The sequence below is a fragment of the Microcebus murinus genome, unplaced genomic scaffold, assembly GCF_040939455.1.
Source record: "Microcebus murinus isolate Inina unplaced genomic scaffold, M.murinus_Inina_mat1.0 scaf006_hap2_Mmur4.0, whole genome shotgun sequence".
Lineage (NCBI taxonomy): Eukaryota > Metazoa > Chordata > Mammalia > Primates > Cheirogaleidae > Microcebus > Microcebus murinus.
In genome coordinates, this window is record NW_027438952.1 from 1,182,006 (window position 1) to 1,198,600 (window position 16,595).

The 16,595-nt window shown below is 62.5% G+C and overlaps 5 pseudogenes; all 5 read right to left on the reverse strand.

Annotated features, from left to right (window-relative positions):
• Positions 1-859: 859 nt before the first annotated feature.
• On the reverse strand, positions 860-978 carry LOC142866685 (uncharacterized; annotated as a pseudogene).
• Positions 979-4,830: 3,852 nt separating this feature from the next.
• Positions 4,831-4,949, reverse strand: LOC142866686 (uncharacterized; annotated as a pseudogene).
• Positions 4,950-8,800: 3,851 nt separating this feature from the next.
• LOC142866687 (uncharacterized) lies at positions 8,801-8,919 on the reverse strand (annotated as a pseudogene).
• Positions 8,920-12,765: 3,846 nt separating this feature from the next.
• On the reverse strand, positions 12,766-12,884 carry LOC142866688 (uncharacterized; annotated as a pseudogene).
• Positions 12,885-16,476: 3,592 nt separating this feature from the next.
• On the reverse strand, positions 16,477-16,595 carry LOC142866537 (uncharacterized; annotated as a pseudogene).

Here is a 16,595-nt window from a genome sequence, read left to right on the forward strand (position 1 = left end):
AATAATAGAGGCCGGGCGCGGTGGCTCACGCCTGTAATCCTAGCTCTTGGGAGGCCGAGGCGGGTGGATTGCTCAAGGTCAGGAGTTCAAAACCAGCCTGAGCAAGAGCGAGACCCCGTCTCTACTATAAATAGAAAGAAATTGATTGGCCAACTGATATATATATATATATAAAAAAAAATTAGCCGGGCATAGTGGCGCATGCCTGTAGTCCCAGCTACTCGGGAGGCTGAGGCAGAAGGATCACTCGAGCCCAGGAGTTTGAGGTTGCTGTGAGCTAGGGTGACGCCACGGCACTCACTCTAGCCTGGACAACAAAGTGAGACTCTGTCTCAAAAAAAAAAAAAAAAAAAGAAAAAAAAAAAAAAGAAAATGCAATAATAGAGGTAAGAGACACTTTTTAAAAATAATGAATCCGAAGAGAAAAGTAAAAGGAGGCCTGTGGAGCAGGTCTGGGTGTGACTCCGGATCCCCCAACATCAGGTGCCACCACCAAAGATTCCTACGTGGAGCCCGTAGAACCCCAAAAGCAACGGGACGAGTTCTGGTCACATACTCCCTCAAAATGACATCCTGGCCTTCTTCTGGAACTCCCTCCCCTCTCAGACTCTCAAGGTTTCCTCCAGCGTGTCGGTTCCCACAGAGCAGACCTTTGGTCTGAGACCTGACAGTCCAGATGCCACGCGTGCTGCCGCGTGGCGGCGGTGTCGCGGCTTGGGACAAGAGGAGGCCCCACGGTGCGGGCTGGGGCGCCAGGCACAGCGGCGGGCGCTGAGGGTGGGGGTGACCCCCACCCCGGGCCGCCGCCGCGCTCCCAGAAAGGGGACAGAACGAGAGGCAAAAAAAAAAAAAAAGCCGCCGCCTAGGGCACCCGTGATTCCCGGGCGGTCTCCCATCCAAGTACTAACGAGGCCCGACCCTGCTTAGCTTCCGAGACCAGAGGAGATGGGGGGCGTTCAGGGTGGTGTGGCCCTAGACGGCGGAGGGCGCCCCTGCCCCGCTCAAGAAGCCGAGCCTCTCTGCGCTTCCCCGCCGCCGCCTCCCGCCCCAGGCCCCGCGCCGGGCCGGGCCTGTTGAGTTCGCCGGCGGCCGGGTCCGGCGGGCTCCGAGGGACCGGGGTGATGGGCGGGGCGGGGCGGGGCGGGGGGCTGTCTCTCTCTACACACACACACACTCACACTCACTCACACTCACACAAGATGCGCCTCCACGGCTGGACTCGCCAAGGTGGAGACCTTCCAGCCCCCCTCCTCTCCCCGCCTGGCCTCCTTCACCTACCCGCCGCCCACCCCCAGCGCGTCGCCGCCGCTGACTGCGCACGCGCCCGGCGCTCGCCCTCTGACCCCAGCCAGGGGCCGCCCTCCCCCACAACCGCTTTCAGCTGTGCCCCCCTCCCCCCGCCCTGTGGGTGGGCTGCCGCCTATTCCCCCGGGCCAGGGCTGGGGCACAGCGCAAGGGGGAGGGGAGCGAGTGTATGGGGCATCTCTCTCTGGGGATGTGTCCCATGGGTGGGGTGGGGTGGGGTGGGGTGGCGTGGTTTGTGGGGCGCTGAAGAAATCAGTCCCCTCCATCTCCCACCTCTGGAAAACGCCCAAGCCCTTGGAGAACTGCCGGCACCGCTACCGTGGGGGCCGGGACCCTCCTCTGTGTCCTCCTGTGGCCCAGTCCAAGGGGCCTGGGCCTGGCCGGGGCTGCATTGGACCCCGACCACCCTGGCGTGTGGACTCGCTAAAAATCGGCGATTAGATATTGGATTCCAGCTTCCTTGAGGTCATTTCACTAATGAGTGCACCGGAAAGAGTTTCCTAATCCATCTGTGAGGGTGGCAACTGAAAGAGAATTTGAAAGCTGACAGAATAGGCGAGGGAAGGCATAGGAGATTTCCACACCCAGCAAGGAAGCCTTTCCCGAAATGGAAGAAAGAAACGAGCAAACAGAGACACCGGTAGCCCGCCCGGATCAGAGTCTGCCCCCGAGAGAAAGCACCCTGACCAGGTTCACCCGTGGGTGGGTGGCGAGCTAGCGGCATTCAGAAGAGCGAGGCCCGCAGTCTGTGCGGAAGACACCTGCACTCGGGTGTGTGTGGCGGCGCGATTCCCAAGCAGCTCCAGATGTTAAACCAAGGAGAAGCCAGGGAGTTCCCAACGCCCCAGGTGTCCTCAGCCCACGACTGGCTGCTGTGGGAATGCGAAGCCCGGCTCCTTGTCTCAGAGCGGGGTTCCCAGGAGGATCAGGCTGAAGCTGGGACTTGGCCGCAAAGTGTCCCCTCGCATGGCCACCCCCTTCCCCTTCCTGCTCCTCTACTCCTGGTGCCCCTCCATCCAGGGGCCAGACCTTAAAGAGTCACCGCAAGAGAATCCTGGTCCCAAAGGAGCCTTCTGGGGGACCGGTGCTGAGAGAGGTTGTGGGCATGGCCCGCTGGGGCTCTGCCCGACCCAGGGCTGAGAGACGCCACCTCCCAGCTCTGGGTCCCTGCAGGAAGTGTTGGCAAGCACAGGGCCAGTCCTCCAAAGGCCCAGGTACAGGGAGCCCAGGCCAAGCAGCCTGTGGAAGAAGCCACTTGCCGTGCCACCCCGGGAACAGGACTGCAGGCCCCGGCCCTTCCCACCTCCTCCTCCTCCTCTTCCCCCCCACCCCCCGCCCCCACCCCTCCACCGACATGGCACAGGGCTCAGAGACACCTCAGACCCTTGCTACCCAAAGTGCAAAGGGCATCGGTTGCTCCTCCAAACCCCCCGCCCAGCAGACCACGTTGTCCAGCCAGCCCCCGGGCCTCCCTGGGGTGCCCAGCACAAAAGTGCAGACACCCACCGGACCCTCAGTCTCAGTTTTCGGATGTTTTTGCCACTCTAAGGACCCGCAGGCCAGCTGGGCCTTCGGGCAGGACAGAGAGCCCCGGAATCCGACGTGGAGAGCTGCGTGTACGTCCCCATCAGGAGGCGGTCCCCACCTCCGGGGCTCTCCCCTTGCGGGGAGCGGCAGCCCCAGGGCCTCAGGCAAGACACCAGGCTGGGCCCCCCCACGGCACAGCGGGGGGGGGGGGGGAGGGGGCACAGCGGGGGGGGCACGATCCCCGCACAAGCGCCTTAGGGACGGCTGCTGGAGACTGCTGCGGCCACCCTGCTGCCGGGTTTCTGGAGGGCTTCCTGGAAGCAGCGTCCACACCAAGCCCTTGGAAGGCCCAGGCGACGGAGGAGCCAGCCGGTCAGGCAGGGGCCGAGGACGGTGAGAGGCCGGGCGGGAAGGAGCATGTCAGGCAGGGGCAGAGGACGGTGACAGGCCGGGCGGGAAGGAGCCGGTCAGGCGGGGGCCCAGGACAGTGACGGGCCTGGCCGGGGAGGAGCGAGTCAGGCAGGGGCAGAGGAGACGGGCTGGGTAAGGGTTAGGGTTACAGTTAGGGCACAATTCACAATCGCAAAGATGTGGAAGCGACCCGAGTGCCCATCCATCCAGGAGTGCATTAATAAAATGTGGCGCGTGGACACCACGGAGTGCCATTCGGCTGTGAGGAGCAGCGGTGAGAGGGCACCTCTCGTGTTCTCCTGGCCAGAGCTGGAACCCGTTCCAGTAAGCCAAGTATCCCAAGAATGGACACACGAGCACCACGTGAGCGCGCTCACCGGCAAATTGGTACGAACGGATGGACACCTAAGTGGACAGAGAGGAATCCCCTTCCTCGGGTGGGTGTCGGGCGGGTGGGGGGAGGGGATGGGCATACACATCCATTAGGAATGGGGTGGGTGCGCACCGACTGGGGCATGGGCGCACTTGAAGCTAATGACCCGAGGGGGGAGGCTGGGAGAGGGCAACGTACCCGACCTTAACATTGGTACCCCCACAATACGCTGGAGGTATACAACATGAGAGGTAAATGAATAAGAACACAGGGGGGAGGGGGGCACGGGCAACACATGTCACCTGAATACTTGTACTCCCATCATCTGCTTGAAAAGAGAGAGAAAAGAAAATGCAATAATAGAGGCCGGGCGCGGTGGCTCACGCCTGTAATCCTAGCTCTTGGGAGGCCGAGGCGGGTGGATTGCTCAAGGTCAGGAGTTCAAAACCAGCCTGAGCAAGAGCGAGACCCCGTCTCTACTATAAATAGAAAGAAATTGATTGGCCAACTGATATATATATATATATAAAAAAAAATTAGCCGGGCATAGTGGCGCATGCCTGTAGTCCCAGCTACTCGGGAGGCTGAGGCAGAAGGATCACTCGAGCCCAGGAGTTTGAGGTTGCTGTGAGCTAGGGTGACGCCACGGCACTCACTCTAGCCTGGACAACAAAGTGAGACTCTGTCTCAAAAAAAAAAAAAAAAAAAGAAAAAAAAAAAAAGAAAATGCAATAATAGAGGTAAGAGACACTTTTTAAAAATAATGAATCCGAAGAGAAAAGTAAAAGGAGGCCTGTGGAGCAGGTCTGGGTGTGACTCCGGATCCCCCAACATCAGGTGCCACCACCAAAGATTCCTACGTGGAGCCCGTAGAACCCCAAAAGCAACGGGACGAGTTCTGGTCACATACTCCCTCAAAATGACATCCTGGCCTTCTTCTGGAACTCCCTCCCCTCTCAGACTCTCAAGGTTTCCTCCAGCGTGTCGGTTCCCACAGAGCAGACCTTTGGTCTGAGACCTGACAGTCCAGATGCCACGCGTGCTGCCGCGTGGCGGCGGTGTCGCGGCTTGGGACAAGAGGAGGCCCCACGGTGCGGGCTGGGGCGCCAGGCACAGCGGCGGGCGCTGAGGGTGGGGGTGACCCCCACCCCGGGCCGCCGCCGCGCTCCCAGAAAGGGGACAGAACGAGAGGCAAAAAAAAAAAAAAAAGCCGCCGCCTAGGGCACCCGTGATTCCCGGGCGGTCTCCCATCCAAGTACTAACGAGGCCCGACCCTGCTTAGCTTCCGAGACCAGAGGAGATGGGGGGCGTTCAGGGTGGTGTGGCCCTAGACGGCGGAGGGCGCCCCTGCCCCGCTCAAGAAGCCGAGCCTCTCTGCGCTTCCCCGCCGCCGCCTCCCGCCCCAGGCCCCGCGCCGGGCCGGGCCTGTTGAGTTCGCCGGCGGCCGGGTCCGGCGGGCTCCGAGGGACCGGGGTGATGGGCGGGGCGGGGCGGGGCGGGGGGCTGTCTCTCTCTACACACACACACACTCACACTCACTCACACTCACACAAGATGCGCCTCCACGGCTGGACTCGCCAAGGTGGAGACCTTCCAGCCCCCCTCCTCTCCCCGCCTGGCCTCCTTCACCTACCCGCCGCCCACCCCCAGCGCGTCGCCGCCGCTGACTGCGCACGCGCCCGGCGCTCGCCCTCTGACCCCAGCCAGGGGCCGCCCTCCCCCACAACCGCTTTCAGCTGTGCCCCCCTCCCCCCGCCCTGTGGGTGGGCTGCCGCCTATTCCCCCGGGCCAGGGCTGGGGCACAGCGCAAGGGGGAGGGGAGCGAGTGTATGGGGCATCTCTCTCTGGGGATGTGTCCCATGGGTGGGGTGGGGTGGGGTGGGGTGGCGTGGTTTGTGGGGCGCTGAAGAAATCAGTCCCCTCCATCTCCCACCTCTGGAAAACGCCCAAGCCCTTGGAGAACTGCCGGCACCGCTACCGTGGGGGCCGGGACCCTCCTCTGTGTCCTCCTGTGGCCCAGTCCAAGGGGCCTGGGCCTGGCCGGGGCTGCATTGGACCCCGACCACCCTGGCGTGTGGACTCGCCAAAAATCGGCCATTAGATATTGGATTCCAGCTTCCTTGAGGTCATTTCACTAATGAGTGCACCGGAAAGAGTTTCCTAATCCATCTGTGAGGGTGGCAACTGAAAGAGAATTTGAAAGCTGACAGAATAGGCGAGGGAAGGCATAGGAGATTTCCACACCCAGCAAGGAAGCCTTTCCCGAAATGGAAGAAAGAAACGAGCAAACAGAGACACCGGTAGCCCGCCCGGATCAGAGTCTGCCCCCGAGAGAAAGCACCCTGACCAGGTTCACCCGTGGGTGGGTGGCGAGCTAGCGGCATTCAGAAGAGCGAGGCCCGCAGTCTGTGCGGAAGACACCTGCACTCGGGTGTGTGTGGCGGCGCGATTCCCAAGCAGCTCCAGATGTTAAACCAAGGAGAAGCCAGGGAGTTCCCAACGCCCCAGGTGTCCTCAGCCCACGACTGGCTGCTGTGGGAATGCGAAGCCCGGCTCCTTGTCTCAGAGCGGGGTTCCCAGGAGGATCAGGCTGAAGCTGGGACTTGGCCGCAAAGTGTCCCCTCGCATGGCCACCCCCTTCCCCTTCCTGCTCCTCTACTCCTGGTGCCCCTCCATCCAGGGGCCAGACCTTAAAGAGTCACCGCAAGAGAATCCTGGTCCCAAAGGAGCCTTCTGGGGGACCGGTGCTGAGAGAGGTTGTGGGCATGGCCCGCTGGGGCTCTGCCCGACCCAGGGCTGAGAGACGCCACCTCCCAGCTCTGGGTCCCTGCAGGAAGTGTTGGCAAGCACAGGGCCAGTCCTCCAAAGGCCCAGGTACAGGGAGCCCAGGCCAAGCAGCCTGTGGAAGAAGCCACTTGCCGTGCCACCCCGGGAACAGGACTGCAGGCCCCGGCCCTTCCCACCTCCTCCTCCTCCTCTTCCCCCCCACCCCCCGCCCCCACCCCTCCACCGACATGGCACAGGGCTCAGAGACACCTCAGACCCTTGCTACCCAAAGTGCAAAGGGCATCGGTTGCTCCTCCAAACCCCCCGCCCAGCAGACCACGTTGTCCAGCCAGCCCCCGGGCCTCCCTGGGGTGCCCAGCACAAAAGTGCAGACACCCACCGGACCCTCAGTCTCAGTTTTCGGATGTTTTTGCCACTCTAAGGACCCGCAGGCCAGCTGGGCCTTCGGGCAGGACAGAGAGCCCCGGAATCCGACGTGGAGAGCTGCGTGTACGTCCCCATCAGGAGGCGGTCCCCACCTCCGGGGCTCTCCCCTTGCGGGGAGCGGCAGCCCCAGGGCCTCAGGCAAGACACCAGGCTGGGCCCCCCCACGGCACAGCGGGGGGGGGGGGGGAGGGGGCACAGCGGGGGGGCACGTTCCCCGCACAAGCGCCTTAGGGACGGCTGCTGGAGACTGCTGCGGCCACCCTGCTGCCGGGTTTCTGGAGGGCTTCCTGGAAGCAGCGTCCACACCAAGCCCTTGGAAGGCCCAGGCGACGGAGGAGCCAGCCGGTCAGGCAGGGGCCGAGGACGGTGAGAGGCCGGGCGGGAAGGAGCATGTCAGGCAGGGGCAGAGGACGGTGACAGGCCGGGCGGGAAGGAGCCGGTCAGGCGGGGGCCCAGGACAGTGACGGGCCTGGCCGGGGAGGAGCGAGTCAGGCAGGGGCAGAGGAGACGGGCTGGGTAAGGGTTAGGGTTACAGTTAGGGCACAATTCACAATCGCAAAGATGTGGAAGCGACCCGAGTGCCCATCCATCCAGGAGTGCATTAATAAAATGTGGCGCGTGGACACCACGGAGTGCCATTCGGCTGTGAGGAGCAGCGGTGAGAGGGCACCTCTCGTGTTCTCCTGGCCAGAGCTGGAACCCGTTCCAGTAAGCCAAGTATCCCAAGAATGGACACACGAGCACCACGTGAGCGCGCTCACCGGCAAATTGGTACGAACGGATGGACACCTAAGTGGACAGAGAGGAATCCCCTTCCTCGGGTGGGTGTCGGGCGGGTGGGGGGAGGGGATGGGCATACACATCCATTAGGAATGGGGTGGGTGCGCACCGACTGGGGCATGGGCGCACTTGAAGCTAATGACCCGAGGGGGGAGGCTGGGAGAGGGCAACGTACCCGACCTTAACATTGGTACCCCCACAATACGCTGGAGGTATACAACATGAGAGGTAAATGAATAAGAACACAGGGGGGAGGGGGGCACGGGCAACACATGTCACCTGAATACTTGTACTCCCATCATCTGCTTGAAAAGAGAGAGAAAAGAAAATGCAATAATAGAGGCCGGGCGCGGTGGCTCACGCCTGTAATCCTAGCTCTTGGGAGGCCGAGGCGGGTGGATTGCTCAAGGTCAGGAGTTCAAAACCAGCCTGAGCAAGAGCGAGACCCCGTCTCTACTATAAATAGAAAGAAATTGATTGGCCAACTGATATATATATATATATAAAAAAAAATTAGCCGGGCATAGTGGCGCATGCCTGTAGTCCCAGCTACTCGGGAGGCTGAGGCAGAAGGATCACTCGAGCCCAGGAGTTTGAGGTTGCTGTGAGCTAGGGTGACGCCACGGCACTCACTCTAGCCTGGACAACAAAGTGAGACTCTGTCTCAAAAAAAAAAAAAAAAAAAGAAAAAAAAAAAAAAGAAAATGCAATAATAGAGGTAAGAGACACTTTTTAAAAATAATGAATCCGAAGAGAAAAGTAAAAGGAGGCCTGTGGAGCAGGTCTGGGTGTGACTCCGGATCCCCCAACATCAGGTGCCACCACCAAAGATTCCTACGTGGAGCCCGTAGAACCCCAAAAGCAACGGGACGAGTTCTGGTCACATACTCCCTCAAAATGACATCCTGGCCTTCTTCTGGAACTCCCTCCCCTCTCAGACTCTCAAGGTTTCCTCCAGCGTGTCGGTTCCCACAGAGCAGACCTTTGGTCTGAGACCTGACAGTCCAGATGCCACGCGTGCTGCCGCGTGGCGGCGGTGTCGCGGCTTGGGACAAGAGGAGGCCCCACGGTGCGGGCTGGGGCGCCAGGCACAGCGGCGGGCGCTGAGGGTGGGGGTGACCCCCACCCCGGGCCGCCGCCGCGCTCCCAGAAAGGGGACAGAACGAGAGGCAAAAAAAAAAAAAAAGCCGCCGCCTAGGGCACCCGTGATTCCCGGGCGGTCTCCCATCCAAGTACTAACGAGGCCCGACCCTGCTTAGCTTCCGAGACCAGAGGAGATGGGGGGCGTTCAGGGTGGTGTGGCCCTAGACGGCGGAGGGCGCCCCTGCCCCGCTCAAGAAGCCGAGCCTCTCTGCGCTTCCCCGCCGCCGCCTCCCGCCCCAGGCCCCGCGCCGGGCCGGGCCTGTTGAGTTCGCCGGCGGCCGGGTCCGGCGGGCTCCGAGGGACCGGGGTGATGGGCGGGGCGGGGCGGGGCGGGGGGCTGTCTCTCTCTACACACACACACACTCACACTCACTCACACTCACACAAGATGCGCCTCCACGGCTGGACTCGCCAAGGTGGAGACCTTCCAGCCCCCCTCCTCTCCCCGCCTGGCCTCCTTCACCTACCCGCCGCCCACCCCCAGCGCGTCGCCGCCGCTGACTGCGCACGCGCCCGGCGCTCGCCCTCTGACCCCAGCCAGGGGCCGCCCTCCCCCACAACCGCTTTCAGCTGTGCCCCCCTCCCCCCGCCCTGTGGGTGGGCTGCCGCCTATTCCCCCGGGCCAGGGCTGGGGCACAGCGCAAGGGGGAGGGGAGCGAGTGTATGGGGCATCTCTCTCTGGGGATGTGTCCCATGGGTGGGGTGGGGTGGGGTGGGGTGGCGTGGTTTGTGGGGCGCTGAAGAAATCAGTCCCCTCCATCTCCCACCTCTGGAAAACGCCCAAGCCCTTGGAGAACTGCCGGCACCGCTACCGTGGGGGCCGGGACCCTCCTCTGTGTCCTCCTGTGGCCCAGTCCAAGGGGCCTGGGCCTGGCCGGGGCTGCATTGGACCCCGACCACCCTGGCGTGTGGACTCGCCAAAAATCGGCCATTAGATATTGGATTCCAGCTTCCTTGAGGTCATTTCACTAATGAGTGCACCGGAAAGAGTTTCCTAATCCATCTGTGAGGGTGGCAACTGAAAGAGAATTTGAAAGCTGACAGAATAGGCGAGGGAAGGCATAGGAGATTTCCACACCCAGCAAGGAAGCCTTTCCCGAAATGGAAGAAAGAAACGAGCAAACAGAGACACCGGTAGCCCGCCCGGATCAGAGTCTGCCCCCGAGAGAAAGCACCCTGACCAGGTTCACCCGTGGGTGGGTGGCGAGCTAGCGGCATTCAGAAGAGCGAGGCCCGCAGTCTGTGCGGAAGACACCTGCACTCGGGTGTGTGTGGCGGCGCGATTCCCAAGCAGCTCCAGATGTTAAACCAAGGAGAAGCCAGGGAGTTCCCAACGCCCCAGGTGTCCTCAGCCCACGACTGGCTGCTGTGGGAATGCGAAGCCCGGCTCCTTGTCTCAGAGCGGGGTTCCCAGGAGGATCAGGCTGAAGCTGGGACTTGGCCGCAAAGTGTCCCCTCGCATGGCCACCCCCTTCCCCTTCCTGCTCCTCTACTCCTGGTGCCCCTCCATCCAGGGGCCAGACCTTAAAGAGTCACCGCAAGAGAATCCTGGTCCCAAAGGAGCCTTCTGGGGGACCGGTGCTGAGAGAGGTTGTGGGCATGGCCCGCTGGGGCTCTGCCCGACCCAGGGCTGAGAGACGCCACCTCCCAGCTCTGGGTCCCTGCAGGAAGTGTTGGCAAGCACAGGGCCAGTCCTCCAAAGGCCCAGGTACAGGGAGCCCAGGCCAAGCAGCCTGTGGAAGAAGCCACTTGCCGTGCCACCCCGGGAACAGGACTGCAGGCCCCGGCCCTTCCCACCTCCTCCTCCTCCTCTTCCCCCCCACCCCCCGCCCCCACCCCTCCACCGACATGGCACAGGGCTCAGAGACACCTCAGACCCTTGCTACCCAAAGTGCAAAGGGCATCGGTTGCTCCTCCAAACCCCCCGCCCAGCAGACCACGTTGTCCAGCCAGCCCCCGGGCCTCCCTGGGGTGCCCAGCACAAAAGTGCAGACACCCACCGGACCCTCAGTCTCAGTTTTCGGATGTTTTTGCCACTCTAAGGACCCGCAGGCCAGCTGGGCCTTCGGGCAGGACAGAGAGCCCCGGAATCCGACGTGGAGAGCTGCGTGTACGTCCCCATCAGGAGGCGGTCCCCACCTCCGGGGCTCTCCCCTTGCGGGGAGCGGCAGCCCCAGGGCCTCAGGCAAGACACCAGGCTGGGCCCCCCCACGGCACAGCGGGGGGGGGGAGGGGGCACAGCGGGGGGGCACGTTCCCCGCACAAGCGCCTTAGGGACGGCTGCTGGAGACTGCTGCGGCCACCCTGCTGCCGGGTTTCTGGAGGGCTTCCTGGAAGCAGCGTCCACACCAAGCCCTTGGAAGGCCCAGGCGACGGAGGAGCCAGCCGGTCAGGCAGGGGCCGAGGACGGTGAGAGGCCGGGCGGGAAGGAGCATGTCAGGCAGGGGCAGAGGACGGTGACAGGCCGGGCGGGAAGGAGCCGGTCAGGCGGGGGCCCAGGACAGTGACGGGCCTGGCCGGGGAGGAGCGAGTCAGGCAGGGGCAGAGGAGACGGGCTGGGTAAGGGTTAGGGTTACAGTTAGGGCACAATTCACAATCGCAAAGATGTGGAAGCGACCCGAGTGCCCATCCATCCAGGAGTGCATTAATAAAATGTGGCGCGTGGACACCACGGAGTGCCATTCGGCTGTGAGGAGCAGCGGTGAGAGGGCACCTCTCGTGTTCTCCTGGCCAGAGCTGGAACCCGTTCCAGTAAGCCAAGTATCCCAAGAATGGACACACGAGCACCACGTGAGCGCGCTCACCGGCAAATTGGTACGAACGGATGGACACCTAAGTGGACAGAGAGGAATCCCCTTCCTCGGGTGGGTGTCGGGCGGGTGGGGGGAGGGGATGGGCATACACATCCATTAGGAATGGGGTGGGTGCGCACCGACTGGGGCATGGGCGCACTTGAAGCTAATGACCCGAGGGGGGAGGCTGGGAGAGGGCAACGTACCCGACCTTAACATTGGTACCCCCACAATACGCTGGAGGTATACAACATGAGAGGTAAATGAATAAGAACACAGGGGGGAGGGGGGCACGGGCAACACATGTCACCTGAATACTTGTACTCCCATCATCTGCTTGAAAAGAGAGAGAAAAGAAAATGCAATAATAGAGGCCGGGCGCGGTGGCTCACGCCTGTAATCCTAGCTCTTGGGAGGCCGAGGCGGGTGGATTGCTCAAGGTCAGGAGTTCAAAACCAGCCTGAGCAAGAGCGAGACCCCGTCTCTACTATAAATAGAAAGAAATTGATTGGCCAACTGATATATATATATATATAAAAAAAAATTAGCCGGGCATAGTGGCGCATGCCTGTAGTCCCAGCTACTCGGGAGGCTGAGGCAGAAGGATCACTCGAGCCCAGGAGTTTGAGGTTGCTGTGAGCTAGGGTGACGCCACGGCACTCACTCTAGCCTGGACAACAAAGTGAGACTCTGTCTCAAAAAAAAAAAAAAAAAAAGAAAAAAAAAAAAAAGAAAATGCAATAATAGAGGTAAGAGACACTTTTTAAAAATAATGAATCCGAAGAGAAAAGTAAAAGGAGGCCTGTGGAGCAGGTCTGGGTGTGACTCCGGATCCCCCAACATCAGGTGCCACCACCAAAGATTCCTACGTGGAGCCCGTAGAACCCCAAAAGCAACGGGACGAGTTCTGGTCACATACTCCCTCAAAATGACATCCTGGCCTTCTTCTGGAACTCCCTCCCCTCTCAGACTCTCAAGGTTTCCTCCAGCGTGTCGGTTCCCACAGAGCAGACCTTTGGTCTGAGACCTGACAGTCCAGATGCCACGCGTGCTGCCGCGTGGCGGCGGTGTCGCGGCTTGGGACAAGAGGAGGCCCCACGGTGCGGGCTGGGGCGCCAGGCACAGCGGCGGGCGCTGAGGGTGGGGGTGACCCCCACCCCGGGCCGCCGCCGCGCTCCCAGAAAGGGGACAGAACGAGAGGCAAAAAAAAAAAAAAGCCGCCGCCTAGGGCACCCGTGATTCCCGGGCGGTCTCCCATCCAAGTACTAACGAGGCCCGACCCTGCTTAGCTTCCGAGACCAGAGGAGATGGGGGGCGTTCAGGGTGGTGTGGCCCTAGACGGCGGAGGGCGCCCCTGCCCCGCTCAAGAAGCCGAGCCTCTCTGCGCTTCCCCGCCGCCGCCTCCCGCCCCAGGCCCCGCGCCGGGCCGGGCCTGTTGAGTTCGCCGGCGGCCGGGTCCGGCGGGCTCCGAGGGACCGGGGTGATGGGCGGGGCGGGGCGGGGCGGGGGGCTGTCTCTCTCTACACACACACACACTCACACTCACTCACACTCACACAAGATGCGCCTCCACGGCTGGACTCGCCAAGGTGGAGACCTTCCAGCCCCCCTCCTCTCCCCGCCTGGCCTCCTTCACCTACCCGCCGCCCACCCCCAGCGCGTCGCCGCCGCTGACTGCGCACGCGCCCGGCGCTCGCCCTCTGACCCCAGCCAGGGGCCGCCCTCCCCCACAACCGCTTTCAGCTGTGCCCCCCTCCCCCCGCCCTGTGGGTGGGCTGCCGCCTATTCCCCCGGGCCAGGGCTGGGGCACAGCGCAAGGGGGAGGGGAGCGAGTGTATGGGGCATCTCTCTCTGGGGATGTGTCCCATGGGTGGGGTGGGGTGGGGTGGGGTGGCGTGGTTTGTGGGGCGCTGAAGAAATCAGTCCCCTCCATCTCCCACCTCTGGAAAACGCCCAAGCCCTTGGAGAACTGCCGGCACCGCTACCGTGGGGGCCGGGACCCTCCTCTGTGTCCTCCTGTGGCCCAGTCCAAGGGGCCTGGGCCTGGCCGGGGCTGCATTGGACCCCGACCACCCTGGCGTGTGGACTCGCTAAAAATCGGCGATTAGATATTGGATTCCAGCTTCCTTGAGGTCATTTCACTAATGAGTGCACCGGAAAGAGTTTCCTAATCCATCTGTGAGGGTGGCAACTGAAAGAGAATTTGAAAGCTGACAGAATAGGCGAGGGAAGGCATAGGAGATTTCCACACCCAGCAAGGCAGACTTTCCCGAAATGGAAGAAAGAAACGAGCAAACAGAGACACCGGTAGCCCGCCCGGATCAGAGTCGGCTCCTTAGAGAAAGCACCCTGACCAGGTTCACCCGTGGGTGGGTGGCGAGCCAGTGGCATTCAGAAGCGCGAGGCCCGCAGTCTGTGCAGAAGACACCTGCACTCGGGTGTGTGTGGCGGCACGATTCACAAGCAGCTCCAAATGGTAATCCAAAGAGAAGCCAGGGAGTTCCCAAGGCCCCAGGTGTCCTCAGCCCACGACTGGCTGCTGTGGGAATGCGAAGCCCGGCTCCTTGTCTCAGAGCGGGACAACCAGGAGGTGTGACGACGTACACCCCGGGGTTCCCAGGAGGATCAGGCTGAAGCTGGTACTTGGCCTGAAAATGTCCCCTCGCATGGGCACCCCCTTCCGCTTCCGGCTCCTCTGCTCCCGGTGCCCCTCCATCCAGGGGCCAGACTTTAAGAAGTCACCCGCAGGAGAATCCTGGTCCCAAAGGAGCCTTCTGGGGGACCCGTGCTGAGAGAGGTTGTGGGCATGGCCCGCTGGGGCTCTGCCCGGCCCAGGGCTGGGAGATGCCACCTCCCAGCTCCGGGTCCCTGCAGGAAGCGTTGGCAAGCACAGGGCCAGTCCCCCAAAGGCCCAGGTGCAGGGAGCCCAGGCCAAGCAGCCTGTGGAAGAAGCCACATCCCGTGCCACCCCGGGAACACGACTGCAGGTCGCGGCCCCTCCCGCCTCCTCCCCGACATGGCGCAGGGCTCAGAGACACCTGAGACGCTGCTACCAAAGTCCAAAGGGCATCGGTTGCTCCTCCAAAGCACCCGAGCAGACCGCGTTGTCCAGCCAGCCCCTGGGCCTCCCTGGGGTGCCCAGCACAAAAGTGCAGACAACCCCCGGACTCGCAATCTCAGTTTGAGGATGTTCCTGCCATTCTAAGGACCCGCAGGCCAGCTGGGCCTTCAGGCAGGACAGAGAGCCCCGGAATCCGACGTGGAGAGCTGCGTGGACGTCCCCATCAGGAGGCGGTCCCCACCTCCGAGGCTCTCCCCTTGCGGGGAGCGGCAGCCCCAGGGCCTCAGGGAAGACACCAGGCTGGGCCCCCGCGGCACAGCGGGGCACGTCCCCGTCCCCGGCAGGCAGGCGACTTAGCGATGCCTGCGCCAGACTGCTGCGGCCGCCCTGCTGCCGGGTTCCTGGAGGGCTTCCTGGAAGCAGCGTCCACACCAAGCCCCTGGAAGGCCCAGGCGACGGAGGAGCCGGTCAGGCAGGGGCCGAGGACGGTGACGGGCGGGGAGGAGCGTGTCAGGCAGGGGCCGAGGACGGTGACAGGCCGGGCGGAAAGGAGCCGGTCAGGCGGGGGCCCAGGACAGTGACGGGCCTGGCCGGGGAGGAGCGAGTCAGGCAGTGGCCCAGGTGGTGGGCCGGGCGGAGAGGAGCCTGTCAGGCAGGGGCAGAGGACGGTGACGGTGACGGTGACGGTGACGGGCCGGGGCGGGAAGGGGCCGGTCAGGCAGGGGCAGGGGCCGAGGACAGTGACGGGCCTGGCGGGGGAGGAGCGCGTCAGGCAGGGGCAGAGGAGACGGGCTGGGTAAGGGGTAGGGTGACAGTTAGGGCACAATTCACAATCGCAAAGATGTGGAAGCGACCCGAGTGCCCATCCATCCAGGAGTGCATTAGTAACATGTGGCGCGTGGACACCACGGAGTGCCATTCGGCTGTGAGGAGCAGCGGTGAGGGGGCGCCTCTCGTGTTCTCCTGGCCAGAGCTGGAACCCGTTCCAGTAGGCCAGGTGTCCCAAGAACGGACACACGAGCACCACGTGCGCGCGCTCACCGGCAAATTGGTAGGAACGGATGGACACCTAAGTGGACAGCGAGGAATCACCTTCATCGGGTGGGTGTCGGGCGGGCGTGGGGAGGGGGTGGGCATACACATCCATTAGGGAGGGGGTGGGTGCGCACCGACTGGGGGATGGGCGCACTTGAAGCTCTGACCCGAGGGGGGAGGCGGGGAAAGAGCAATGCACCCGACCTGAACATTGGTACCCCCACAATACGCTGGGAGAGAATGAGAAATAAATAAGGAGACAGGGGGGAGGGGGGCACGGGCAACACATGTCACCTCAATACTTGTACTCCCATCATCTGCTAGAAAGGAGAGAGAAAAGGAAATGCAATAATAGAGATAAGAGACACTTTCTAAGAACATGAATCCGAAAAGAAAAGTAAAAGGAGGCCTGTCGAGCAGGTCTGGGTGTGACTCCGGATCCCCCAACCTCCAGTGCCACCACCAGAGATTCCTACGTGTAGCCCATAGAACCCCAAAAGCAACGGGACGAGTTCTGGTCACATACTCGCTCAAAGTGACATCCTGGAATCCTTCCGGAACTCCCTCCCCTCTCAGACTCTCCAGGTTTCCTCCAGCGTGTCGTTTCCCACAGACCAGACCTTTGGACTGAGACCGGACAGTCCAGATGGCACGCATGCTGCCCCGTGGCGGCGGTGTCCCGGCTTGGGACAAGAGGAGGCCCCACGGTGCGGGCTGGGGCGGCAGGCACCGCGGCGGGCGCTGAGGGTGGTGGTGATCCGCCGGACGGCCGCCCCGCCGCGCTCCCGGCAAGGGGACAGAGCAACAGGCAAAAAAAAAAAAAAAAAAAAAAAAAAAGCCTAGGGCACCCGGGATTCCCAGGCGGTCTCCCATCCAAGTACTAACCAGGCCCGACGCTGCTTAGCTTCGGAGATCAGACGAGATGGGGCGCGTTCGGGGTGGTGTGGCCCTAGAC